Source organism: Acinonyx jubatus, chromosome B2 (genome assembly GCF_027475565.1).
Source record: "Acinonyx jubatus isolate Ajub_Pintada_27869175 chromosome B2, VMU_Ajub_asm_v1.0, whole genome shotgun sequence".
In the NCBI taxonomy this organism is placed as follows: Eukaryota; Metazoa; Chordata; class Mammalia; order Carnivora; family Felidae; genus Acinonyx; species Acinonyx jubatus.
In genome coordinates, this window is record NC_069385.1 from 99,348,046 (window position 1) to 99,360,201 (window position 12,156).

Here is a 12,156-nt window from a genome sequence, read left to right on the forward strand (position 1 = left end):
GGTTTGTGCCCTGTGTTGGGCTCTGTGCTGACAGCTCAGAGCCTGGAGCTTGTTTCAGATTCTGTGTCGCCCTCTCTCTGCCCCTTCCTTGCTTGCTCTCTATCTCTCTCTCTCAAAAATAAATAAACATTTTTTTTAATTAAAAAAAAAAAAAAGAATCCTAGACCTGATGGTAAAGGAGAATGAATCCCAGTCCAGTATAGCCTTCTAGGGCTCAGAGTAGGGTGTAAAAATCTTCTTCTTCTACTTGTTTGTAACTACATTTTGGTGTTGGGATGACATCTAGCACAACTTCTCCCTGCTATTGTTATTCTTGTACTTTGTCCCTTTTTTTGCCTGGGTCACCAAACCATGGGAGGGTATGCCCAAATAGTGCTGGAGACCCCACACCCTTCACAGGGTTCTCCCAGAGCACCCCATACACCAGTGCTCTATAAAAAGCAACTGCCACTTTATCCCAGGGGCTGAAGCTTCTCTCTAGGCCCCGGCACCCCTTCCTCGGGCCTGCTGCTTTGATCTGGTGCACCCACATTCTCAATCCAAACTCTGCCTCTCTGGCCAGCCCCTATGGATGAATGCCTCGGCCCAACTGTCTGCCCAGCTTCCCATCAGATCATCTTTGAATCCAGGCCTGCTGCACAAGTGCCAGACCTGATCTCTCCCAGTCTGCTCTGATCTCATCATTTTTCCCCTAAGGGCACAATGTCCAATCCCTGCCACTAAGCCACGGGGACTTCTGCGTAACATGTTGGCTGGTCCCTTTTTGCTGAATCTGTTTTTCCATGACAGTTTCTGGGTTAACTTGTCTTAGAACATACCAGGACTTGAAAGGTCTGCTAATCCCTTATGTCCTAAGAGAATAAATTAGTATATCTGTATCTATCTATCTATCACATATTAGAATATATAGTGTGTATATATACATATATAAATTGTGTATATGTGTGTGTGTATACATATACATACACACACACACACACACACACACACACACATGACACTTAGAAGTGTGTCTGACTAGGGAAAACATCTAATATATGTTATTATCTTATCAAGGTCTGAGCCAGCAGTGATAGTTTCTTCATCGCTGCATGGTATTCAGAAAGCTTCTGGAACCAAGCATTTACTTCTAAGAACAATAATCATCTTTAGGATGCTGAAACTCTAGTCATATCCAGTATCTCTTTTTACTATTTCTCAAGTCCTGTTTTCAGGTGGAGAAGAAAGACTTGTAAAATCTGCCTTTAAGTACAATGAGAAGGCAAAAATGCCTGTACTTATCTTTCTCATTTTTAAGCCACTGAAACTCATTTTGGCCAATAGATGGGTGATCCTTGAACCCTCACAAGCTTTGTCTAAAACAGAAGCATTTTTTTTTGTCATCTTCCTAACAGAATGTCTTTTATACTTTTTCCCCAAAAACCAGCACAGAAAGAACCACTAAGAGCAAGAGGCAGTCTGCTAATCCAGTATAAGTCCACCGGGGCCATCTATCTGTATGTCTTGTTAAATTATCCATGTTTATGATGTGCTAAGTGTTTACTGCTCATTTCTTGAGCTCCAGGTCCCTCATGACTGGCTCCTTGCACTTTGAGCTCTTCCACCAGCTGGTCTTAGGAGACAAAACTGCAGGAAGACATGTGACAGAAATCAGGAAGCAAAGGTGCTGCTTCCCCAGCACGAGCCAGAGTGGAAACAGGCCTATTTCAAAGATTGTTTGGGACAAAGCCCTGTGGTACTGTTTCTAATACTACATGTCTGGTGTCTGTTCCAGAAGTAGCAATGTAGGATAGATAATAACTAATGGGCCTGTAGGGACCAGACCTTATTGGTGGCCACTGGGAAATTTCAGACAGTGGGCACGGTTCCAGATGTGAGATAATCTGTTATCTTTAGACTCATTTAGAATCACTGGAGTTGGAGCTGAGCCCATACTGGCTTGCAGGGAAAGGACCTCCCAAGGACATTTTGTCCAATGCAAAGCCCAGAAGATTCCTTATATCTTGTACGTGCTTTATTGTTGCCCTTATCACACAGCATCATAGATATTTGTATTCCCCATTTAAACTCTAACCTCCTTAAGGGCTTTGATCATATAATATTCATGTTTAACTTCCCAGTGACCACTGATCAATCAATTCATCAATCAATCAAATTTAACTTTAGGTTTAAAAAGAACACTGTATTTACACCCTTCAATTTAGACCAAACAGTTGAGATACTAATGAGGCTTTAGGGACTCCTCCAGGGTGGATAAAAAGTGGTATCTTCCTCTCCTCTGCTTCTTTCTCTGGGATCATTCACAAATGGACTGGAAATATTGGTCCCACTCTTGCCTTAAAGCTAAAAGGCTCCCGGGGCTCCTGTGTGGCTCAGTCAGTTAAGCATACAATTTCAGCTCAGGTCATAATCTCACAGTTCATGGGTTCGAGCCTCACGTCAGGCTGTGTGCTGACAGCTCAGAGCCTGGAGCCTGCTTCAGATTCTGTGTCTCCCCCTGTCTCTGCTCTGTGTCTCCCTCCCCTGCTCACACACTCTCTCTCTCAAAAATAAATAAACATTAAAAAAAATTAAAAAAAAAAACAACTATAATGCTCTGGATGTGTGGCCCTCAAAGAACACCTGGGACTAATGAAAGTTCTCCCACCCATCTGCCAGGTGGCATCAACTCCCTCCAAGCCTAGATGCAGGAGTTCACCCAAATGCTTGTTGTACTTGATTACAGCATCCTCTCCTAGGAGGGCAGATAATTGCTTCCATATTCTGTGTCTCTGAATTCCTTTCTTTATCTCATCTGACAAAAGATCATCTCTTGTCCTTTTGGTGCTGATAGTATTCACCATCCTAGTACTCCCAGGGTTTCCCTGACCAAACACTCTGGAAGTGTGCATGACTCATCAAGTCCCATCTTCGGGATGTTACAGTGGCATAAGTAGTACAGTAGGGTCACAGCCGTAGCAATAGAGGTGACCAACCTGGCATTTTACCTGAGAACAAAGACCACTGCAAGTTCTTTCCATTCTTTATCCCCCCTGAATATTTATGTTGTTAATTCTTTGCATGAATCTACATTTGCCTTTCTGTTCCTTTATCTTAATCCTTCACTCTAGATCAGTTTGGATTCAATGACCTTTATGGAGCTATTTACAACCTACTGGTTTATCATCTGAGTCTGACCTTCTGGACCCTGGCCTCTGGTCAAATATTTAATACAAAATGAAGACTATTTATTTATTTATTTATTTATTTTAATGTTTATTTATTTTTGAAAGAGACAGAGAGAGAGAGAGAGACAGAGCATGAGCAAAGGAAGGGCAGAGAGCAAGGGAGACACAGAATCCAAAGCAAGCTCCAGGCTCTGAACTGTCAGCATGGAGCCCGGTGTGGGGCTTGAGCTCATGAACCACGAGATTATGACTGAGCCAAAGTTGGATGTTTAACCGATTGAGCCACCTGAGCACCCTCAAAATAAAGACTTTTTAAACTTCCAAAGGATAAGTGTCAGAACAACACCAACCCTTACAAGTCACCATGTGTCTGAGAAATAACTATTTGGATGTTAAAAGGCTAACAGAAATACCTGATATCCACATCCCCCTGGTTGAACTGACTACAACAAAGGGGTGGAAAATAGAGAAGGGGGTGGAAGGGAAGGAATTATGAGGTATGCTGGCTCAAAGCCATGTGCCTATGGGGGAAACGAATTCTTTGACACCCCCAACAATGATTCCCAACCCTTTTGGAATTCTGGCATCCTAGCATTAGCTACTTGACCATCTAGTGTTGATGTGACAACTTCCAATCCTGCACTTGCATGAAAATTAAGTGAAATTCACTTAATGTTTTTAAATGAATGTGAATTAACAAGAACTTTATTGCAGGCATTTTGCAGCGTCCCTTGTAACAACTTGTATATAACACATTGGCTAAGAGGAACACCACTTTTTAAAACAAAATGGTGCAGTCATATAGTCGTTACAGCCCTGGAGTCATGTCAGGTGAGCCTTGCCACATCCATCCTGGAAAATAGCAGGAGCAGTTGGCACCTCACTCAGGGAGACAGTGCAAGAGTGAAAGAGTTCCCAGGGGGTCCAGGCACACTTCCTACAAATGAACTCCAGGACATAACCTCAAAGTCTTCCAGTGGACCCTCCTTTACTTGAGCCACTTTCAGTCATTTTCAGTCCTTACAAAATAAATAATCCTTGCCTAGATCATGCTGAATTGGCACATAGAAAAAGGATACGTGAATACCAGTAAAAAAAACTTGGCAGGCCCAGGCCCTGCCTCCATCTGACCTTCAGGGCACAGTGCCATGTGGGGGGTAGAAGGGTGACAGAGAGGTGGCCTAAGCATCTGGAGTTGCTGATGTGCTGCCCAGCTTTGCTACAACCAGATCTTGCACTCACCTACCCAGCAGAGCCATCTATCCGTATATGAAGATGTTTAACTCTACAAAAGGGGGGCACTTTGCTTGGCTCCTTTGACTGGTATCTTTGGATAGAGCAAGAGGAAAAGAGACAGTAAACAGCATGGAAAGGAAAAATAAAAGATGGAGAGACTTGTGGCCGATATATTCCCACCCAAACATGCACACTCCATTCTACAGAGCACATAAAAGACCCTAGAATTAGGAAAAGACTGTTCCATGAGAATAATACTCACGGGGCTTTTCAACAAAATGTTTTTGCCCTATAGACCTACAGAGCGGTCTGGCTGACTCATTTCCACTATAAAACACGCTCCAATTTTCTCTGGCCTTAACAGAGAAATATGAAACTTCAAAACTTTTTATTTCCCCAGCTTCTTGCAGAGCCCTACCTCCCAAGTTATTGTGGTAATTTCCTGACTTCCACCCCCGTGTACCCACAACTGCTTTATTTCCCTCAGGCCTACGACCTGGTCAACACATATCAGTCAGTTTCCCAAGGCTCTGCTTTCTGCCATGTGACCATGGTTGGTACTAGTTCACACAGGAAGTGTCCCCAATTTCAATGGAGATTTCTTCAACAGTAAGTGTTAGCAAGAATGTGGAGAAAAAGGAACATTCATACACTGTTGGTGGAAATGCAAACTGTGCAGCTACTATGGAAAACATAGTTTCCTCAAAAAGTTAAAAACAGAACTACCCTACAATTCAGTAATTACACTATTGGGTACTTACCCAAAAAATACAAAAACACTAGCTCAAAGGGATATGCACCCCTATGTTTATAGCAGTATTATCTACAAGAGCCAAATTATGGAAGCAGCCCAAGTATCCATCAATAGGTGAATGGATAAGCAAAATGTGGTGTATATATATATATATATATATATATATATATATATACACACACCACCATATATATATATATATATATATATATATATATATATATATATGATGGCATATCATTCAGCCATAAAAAAGGAAATCTTGCCATTTGCAATGACATGGATGGAACTAGAGAAAATAATGCTAAGTGAAATCAGTCAGTAAGAGAAAGACAAATACCATATGATTTTCACTCATATGTGGAATTTAAGAAACAAATAGAAAGGGGTGCCTGAATGTCTCAGTTGGTTAAGTGTCTGACTTTGGCTCGGGTCATGATCTCACAGTTCATGGATTGGAGCCCCATATCAGGTTCTGCACTGGCAGTGAGGAGCCTGCTTGAGATTCTCATTCTCTTTCTCTTTCTCTCTCTGCCCTTTCCTGCTTACACACACTCATGCATGCTCTCTCTGTCTCTCTCTCTCTCTAAAAAAAATCGATAAACATTAAAAAAAACAAAAAAAATGATGAAGATAAAAAAAGAAGAGAGATACAAACGAAGAAACAGACTCTTAACTACAAAGAACAAACTGATGGTTACCAGGGCAGGGAGTGGGGGGAATGGGTAAGATGGGGATGGGGACTAAGGATGGCACTTGTGATGAGCACTAGGTGGTGTATGGAATTGTTGAGTCACTATATTGTACATCTGAAACTAATATAACTCTGCATGTAAACTATACTGGAATTTAAAATTTTTTTTAAATGGAGATTTTTTTTCCCTCTTGGTGTTGTTCACTGGATGGAATGAGGGAGCAAATGCAAAGTTCCAGGCTGAGGGCAGGCACCCAAGAAGCCTCTACACAATTTACTGTGGGGATCTGGCCTTCCCTCCTGAGAGAACAAAGTACTTGCCTCCTTGGAGTTAATGTAACTGTAGGTCCAAAAGTGTACGGAGTTAAAGGACAAGTTTACAAGGCAGTGGGCTGAGGATAGAAGACTTTCTGCTCTGGGGGTAACTTCTGGTCCCACATGGGTGGAATATGCTTTCATATGCCTACTACAGACTCAGATGAATACCTCAGGCAGCTGAGCAGGAGAACTCAGCACAGTGCTGCATAAGGATCAAACTGGAATTCTGCAGATAAAATTTTATTGTGAAAGAAAGATGTGAATGGGGAATTACACTTTGATGATGTTAAATTAACTGATTTTTTAACATACTGAGATGAAAAGGAAGTTTAAAGTCATTCTTATTATTAAATGCTTAGCCAATTCAGAGTCCTTTGGGGGAACCAAAATGTCCATTGATATCTTTTAAAAAATTACTTATTTTAGAGCCTTAATAGATCTCTTTGACTCTGTGTTGGCAAAAACTTCAAATCTATCACTCATTGAAATTAACTTTGTTTATTAAATCACTTTTGATTCCAAGAAATTTCAAGCTTTCACATTCCAAGCTTTAACCATGCAGGAGAAACACCAAATCCAGATAATGAATTTGAGTGAATTTAGCTGATGATGTGGCTGGGAATTTCATTCTCAGAAACAGCTTAGAAAATGATGTCATAAGGTTGTTAACATGAAGATAGTAATACATGTCACATATCTGTGTCTGTCTTTGATTGTGGTTTTTAAATTTAACCAGTTAGTTATTCCCACACCCACACTATTTTCCATAAAGAATAAAAGAGCACTTAGAAGATTTTATGAAAGATAGCTTGATAACATAAGATACGTAGAGGTGGTAACCAAAGGGGAAAACCACGATAAGTTCCTGAAATAGAAGTAGGAATGAATCCAACAAAGGATTATTTATTATATGAAACTATTTAGTGACTTTGGTACCAACTTTTTAACCAGGTGAGGAAAAAATAGTTTGACTTTTTATAAATAGAAAATGTTTAACTTTTTGCTCTTTCCAGTTTAAACTTTACCCATTTGAATCAGACCTCAAATATACCCTACACTTCCACTTAATAACTATTCTTTTACTTAAAAGATTTTCCCAATAAAATTTTTGCTCTTATCAGGTTTGGGTCCCAGCAAAGACAGTCACCTTGCAAATTTCAGTAACACATAGCCCTTAGGTAGATTCAGCATTTACAATCTTAGATCTTCTAAGTGCTGCTTTCCAGTATTCTGTCCCATATTCTGTCCTACTGAATCATCAGAATATCCCAGAAATTCCAGCATTCTGGCAAGGAAAAACATATGTATGTATGTAGGTATGTGCGTGTGCATATGCGTGTGTATGTATATGTAGTATTTATCATATTAAGGTGTACTTGGAATTCTTTTTATTCCTAGGTTATATCTCAATGGTTATACATTAAATCGCTGTCTTTTAAGCCCCTTGAAATAATTTATCTTTGTATAGTTAAGCTACTAACTCAACACAGTAATCTTTATCTTACTTTCTGTTTTAGGAATTACTTTTGAAATTTAATTTGATTTTTATAATGATATAAAAATGGTTCCAAACTCAAATTCACAAAACAAGGTATAATCCAAAATGTAGTTTTCAATCTGTGTTTCCTTCACTGTAGTCCCAATATAACCAATTTTTTTTCAGTGTTTTTATTATGCCCTTTTGTTGTTATGATTTCAAATATAAGCAAATATTCATATCCCTGCCACATTTTGGGGGTAAATAGTGAAATATATCTTCTTCCATCTTGTTTTTTTCAGGTAATAACACATTCTACAGAGTACATATCCATAGAAGCATATAGAGATGCTCCTTATTTCTAGCTACACTTCTTCAGTGGTGAGTGTCTGAGTCCCCTATTGACAAACATTTGGATTATTTCCAGCATTTTATTGTTACAAATAGAGTTGCAATGAATATCTGCCTAAAGATTATAAAATAACTTTGGAGTTTTGGAAACGTTTATATTCTAAGACTATTTTGGAAACTGTTAGATAATTCACGGACTGAAGCGTTTTGTTTGCTTAAACCTTTCTTAGTGTATGTTAGCTATGATTATATAAATATGTTTACTACATTTTCTCTTTTTTAAATTTATTTATTTTGAGAGAGAGAGGGAGAGAGAGAGTATGGGCAGGAGAGGGACAGAGAGAAAGGGAGAGAGAGAGAGAATCCCAAGCAGGCTCTGCACTGTCAGCACAGAGCCCGACATGGGGCTTGATCTCAGGAGCCATGAGACTGTGGCCCGAGCCAAAATCAAGATTAGGATGCTCAGCTGACTGAGCCACCTAGGTGCCCCCATTTTCTCATTTTTCTTATATAATTGGACTTCTGTGTCAAAGTATATGACCAGCCGCTGCAAATGGTCCACAGATGCATGGCAAAGGTATGGCCTCTGCTTGTAAAATACAAAGTTCAATACCTACCTACTGGGTCAATCTTATTTTACTTTTTGCTCTCTACAAAATCTTGAGAAAAATATTTTAATTCCTCTTACAATTATATTTATCATTTTCTCTTTGATATTCCAGAAAGTTTTTTCTTTATTTCTTTTAAGGCTATATTACTAAGAAGGCTCATGAATTTTACATCTTCTTTTTTCTATATAAAATGATCCTTGTTGGGGTGCGTGGGTGGCTCAGTAGTTTAAGCCTCTGACTCTTCATTTCGGCTCAGGTCATGATCTCATGATTCATGAGATCAAGCCCCACATTGAGCTCTGTACTGACAGCACAGAGAATGCTTGGGATTCTCCCTCTCCCTTTCTCTCTGCCGCTCCCCCACTCATGCTCACACTCTCACTCTCAAAATAAATAGATAAATAAACTCAAAAAAATATTAAAAAAATAAAATGATCCTTGTTTTCCTGACAAATTATTTTTGGTTTTAATGACATTGTTATCACTACCTTTATCTTCTTTCTTGCCTTCCTTCTTATTCCTTTTTTTTCCCATTGTTTATCTTTTTATTTTTAATGCTCACAGCTGAGTAATGGCTGCCCAGTTTTTGGCTAGCAACTGTCCTGAGTTCTTGAACCAAGGAGTATGCAAAGCCTCTCTCAACCCCCAGCAAGATCTTCCATGTCAGGGGTAAAGCTTTGATGGCTCCTGATAGAGATCCTCAGAAAGCTCTGTAAGATTTTCACCTAATGACATTCCCTCTCCGATTCTGACTGCCACTCAAGCTTCATTTCCAGTGTCACTGGAATTGATAATGGATTCATCATTTTTATGTGGGTTCATCGGGGTAAGATACTGGATGCATAAAACTAGAAGAGATTGCACTGGAGCACATTCCATTTTATTTATTTATTTTTAAGTTTATTTTTTATTTTTATTTGAGAATGAGGGGAGGGGCAGATAGAGAGAGAGAGAGATTCCCAGGCAGGCTCCACCCTGTCAGTGTAGAGCCTGCTGCAAGGCTCAAACTCATGAACCATGAGATCATGACCTAAGCCAGAGTCAGATGCCTAACCAACTGAGCCACCCAGGTACCTTAGAGCACATTCTATTTTAAACTGGAAGCCAACTTGTGATGTTTTGAACATTCACTACTATTTGGTAATATGATTTTGATAATTAAATTTGTATTATAAAAGCATATATTAAAGAGAACTTAATGGCCGAATATGACACAAAAAAAGAAACAGTGTGTCAAAGATGATAAAATTTACTTATAAACTTTTATTCTATGAATGTATTTCAGACCTAAAGAAAATATACAACCTTGTCCTTTCATTTTGGGGTCAACTTATATTTTTAAGTACTCTTGTATTTTTTATATTAAGAACTTATGATGAATTGGAGGTTTCAAAATTGATAACTCAAATCCATTAGTCTGTTGTTTGTTTCAAAATTTTGAGAAAAGAGTTCATTGTTAAGCAAACTGAGTTCTTCAGACAATACAAATGGATCAGTATACCATTGACTTTAAAATGGTCAAATGACAATTCAACTCTTCTATAAACCAATAGATGCAGTTTATTAAATTATTTTTTCTCATGAATTTTTATTCTTTTCAATAGAAGTATATTCAATATGTGCCTTAATTTGTCATCTTTGGAGGATTTTTTTAATTTAAAACATCTTAAAAGACTCTTCAGACAAAATATGCCAATTTGCAGCTCAGAAAATATTATAATCCTTCTCAAAGACCATAAATTAAAACTCCTCCATCTTTTAAGTTGGAAAACTGGGTCTTCAAATCACAGGACTAATTTTCTTTTTCATTTTTTATTTCAAAATAATTTCAAATTTATAGAAAAGTTGCAAAAACAGGAAAGAGAATCCTGTACTACCCTACTTCATCAAATGTTAACATTTTGCCACATTTACTTTTCCAGTCTCTCTCTCATCTCACTCTTTTCTCTCTCCATGTACACACACACACACACACACACACACACACACACACACACACACAACCAGAACAAGAGTATCCTCTTACATAACCACATTGCAGTTATACATTTAGCACTGATGCCATAATCACTCTTTATCATTCACTTTCTGTTTGCACACTTCCAGTTTTCCGAACAATGTCCTTTATGGCCACCCCGGATCCAACACAGCGTTCTGAGTTGCATTTAGCTGCCTTGCCCCTTTCGTCTCCTTCAGTCTGGAAGAGTTCCTCAGCCTTTCCTTGTCTTGACAGCAACCGTTGTAAAGAGTCAGAGCAGTTGTTAGAACAGGAACTAGTTTTCACTCTCCTCAATCCCTTCTGGCACTGGCTTTGTCTTAGCAGAGGGAACTTGGTGTCTGCTCTTCTAACCTGCCAGAATCTATTTCTTAAGGGTGAATCAACCCAATGACTCATTTTCATGAATCGTTATGTGTAGCATCTGAATCCACATCCACATACAAAGACTCAAAGCAAACCTAAAAATAGTAGTAGTTGTGGCAGTGGAAGCTTGTAATACATAGAGCTTACTCTGTTTCATATGTTTACTCATTTGCTCCTCGTAATAACTCTAGGAGAGTAATACAATTATCATGGCTGCCTTTTTATGACAGGAAACTGAGGCACAAAGAAGTTAAGGAACTGTACAAAATCACACAGCTAGAACATGGCAAAACCTGAACTTCAACCCCAGCAATCTGTCACTAGAAGCTTCTATGGGTTCCTTCTCTCTCAAATAAATCTCTCACCTCTTTTACAAGCCTTCAGCCTAGCAAATGAAAACGTGGCTTTTATGATAGGTTGGCATGTGATATAGGTAGTAAAATTTATAAGAACAATGTTCTGGTCTATTGCATAAGCCCCACACTCTACATCTGAGCTAGGTGGAAACGGAAGACCCAGAGAAGCACCAACAGACAGCAGTTCCCTGAGAGCAGGGAACTGCAGTATCTGAACAAATTGTCACTGAGTCATGTTAAGTAAGTTAAATATTTACTTAGCTGGCAGGAGTGAATATTATATTTTTAATTGTTATCTACTTTAACCAACAGTTAGTTGGTATCCATTGTGGATGGAAGATTATATTATGCATTTTGGAAAGAACCCAAATAGAAGAAAGAGTCTCAAGGAACAATACCCATTCATGAAAAGACAAAAGGTTAAGAATATTTACTAGGAAGTGCACATGTGTTGATACATTAGTATTATATAAAGAAAACACTTTTCACAGAAACCCTACGGGAGTTATTAGAGTAGGGAACATTTAAGAAGATATGTTTTTCCAAAGGGCACCTGGGTGGCTCAGTCGGTTGAGCGTCTTACTTCTGTTCAGGTCATGATCACGCTGCTCGTAAATTCAAGCCCCATGTGTGGCTCTTGGCTGACAGCTCAGAGCCTGGAGCCTGCTTCAGATCCTGTGTCTCCCTTTCTCTTTGCCCCACCCCCGTTCATGCTCTGTCTCTCAAAACTGAATCAAACTTAAAAAGATAAATAAATAAATAAATAAATAAATAAATAAATAAATAAACAAACATTAAAAATTAAAAAAAAAAAAGAAGTTATGTTTTTC

At 38.8% G+C, this 12,156-nt stretch overlaps 1 protein-coding gene across 5 annotated transcripts in view; it reads left to right on the top strand.

Annotated features, from left to right (window-relative positions):
* Window positions 1–12,156, top strand: part of KLHL31 (kelch like family member 31) — a 123,675-nt gene that overhangs the window by 46,426 nt on the left and 65,093 nt on the right. For 4 of the 5 annotated variants that reach the window (XR_003419554.2, XR_003419553.2, XR_003419555.2 and 1 more), the window contains exon 5: window positions 7,949–8,027. The gene's annotated coding sequence lies outside the window, so the exon portion shown is untranslated. Of the gene's footprint in view, window positions 1–7,948; window positions 8,028–11,642; window positions 12,038–12,156 lie in introns of those variants that run through there. The other variant, XR_003419560.2, reaches the window with a different exon arrangement.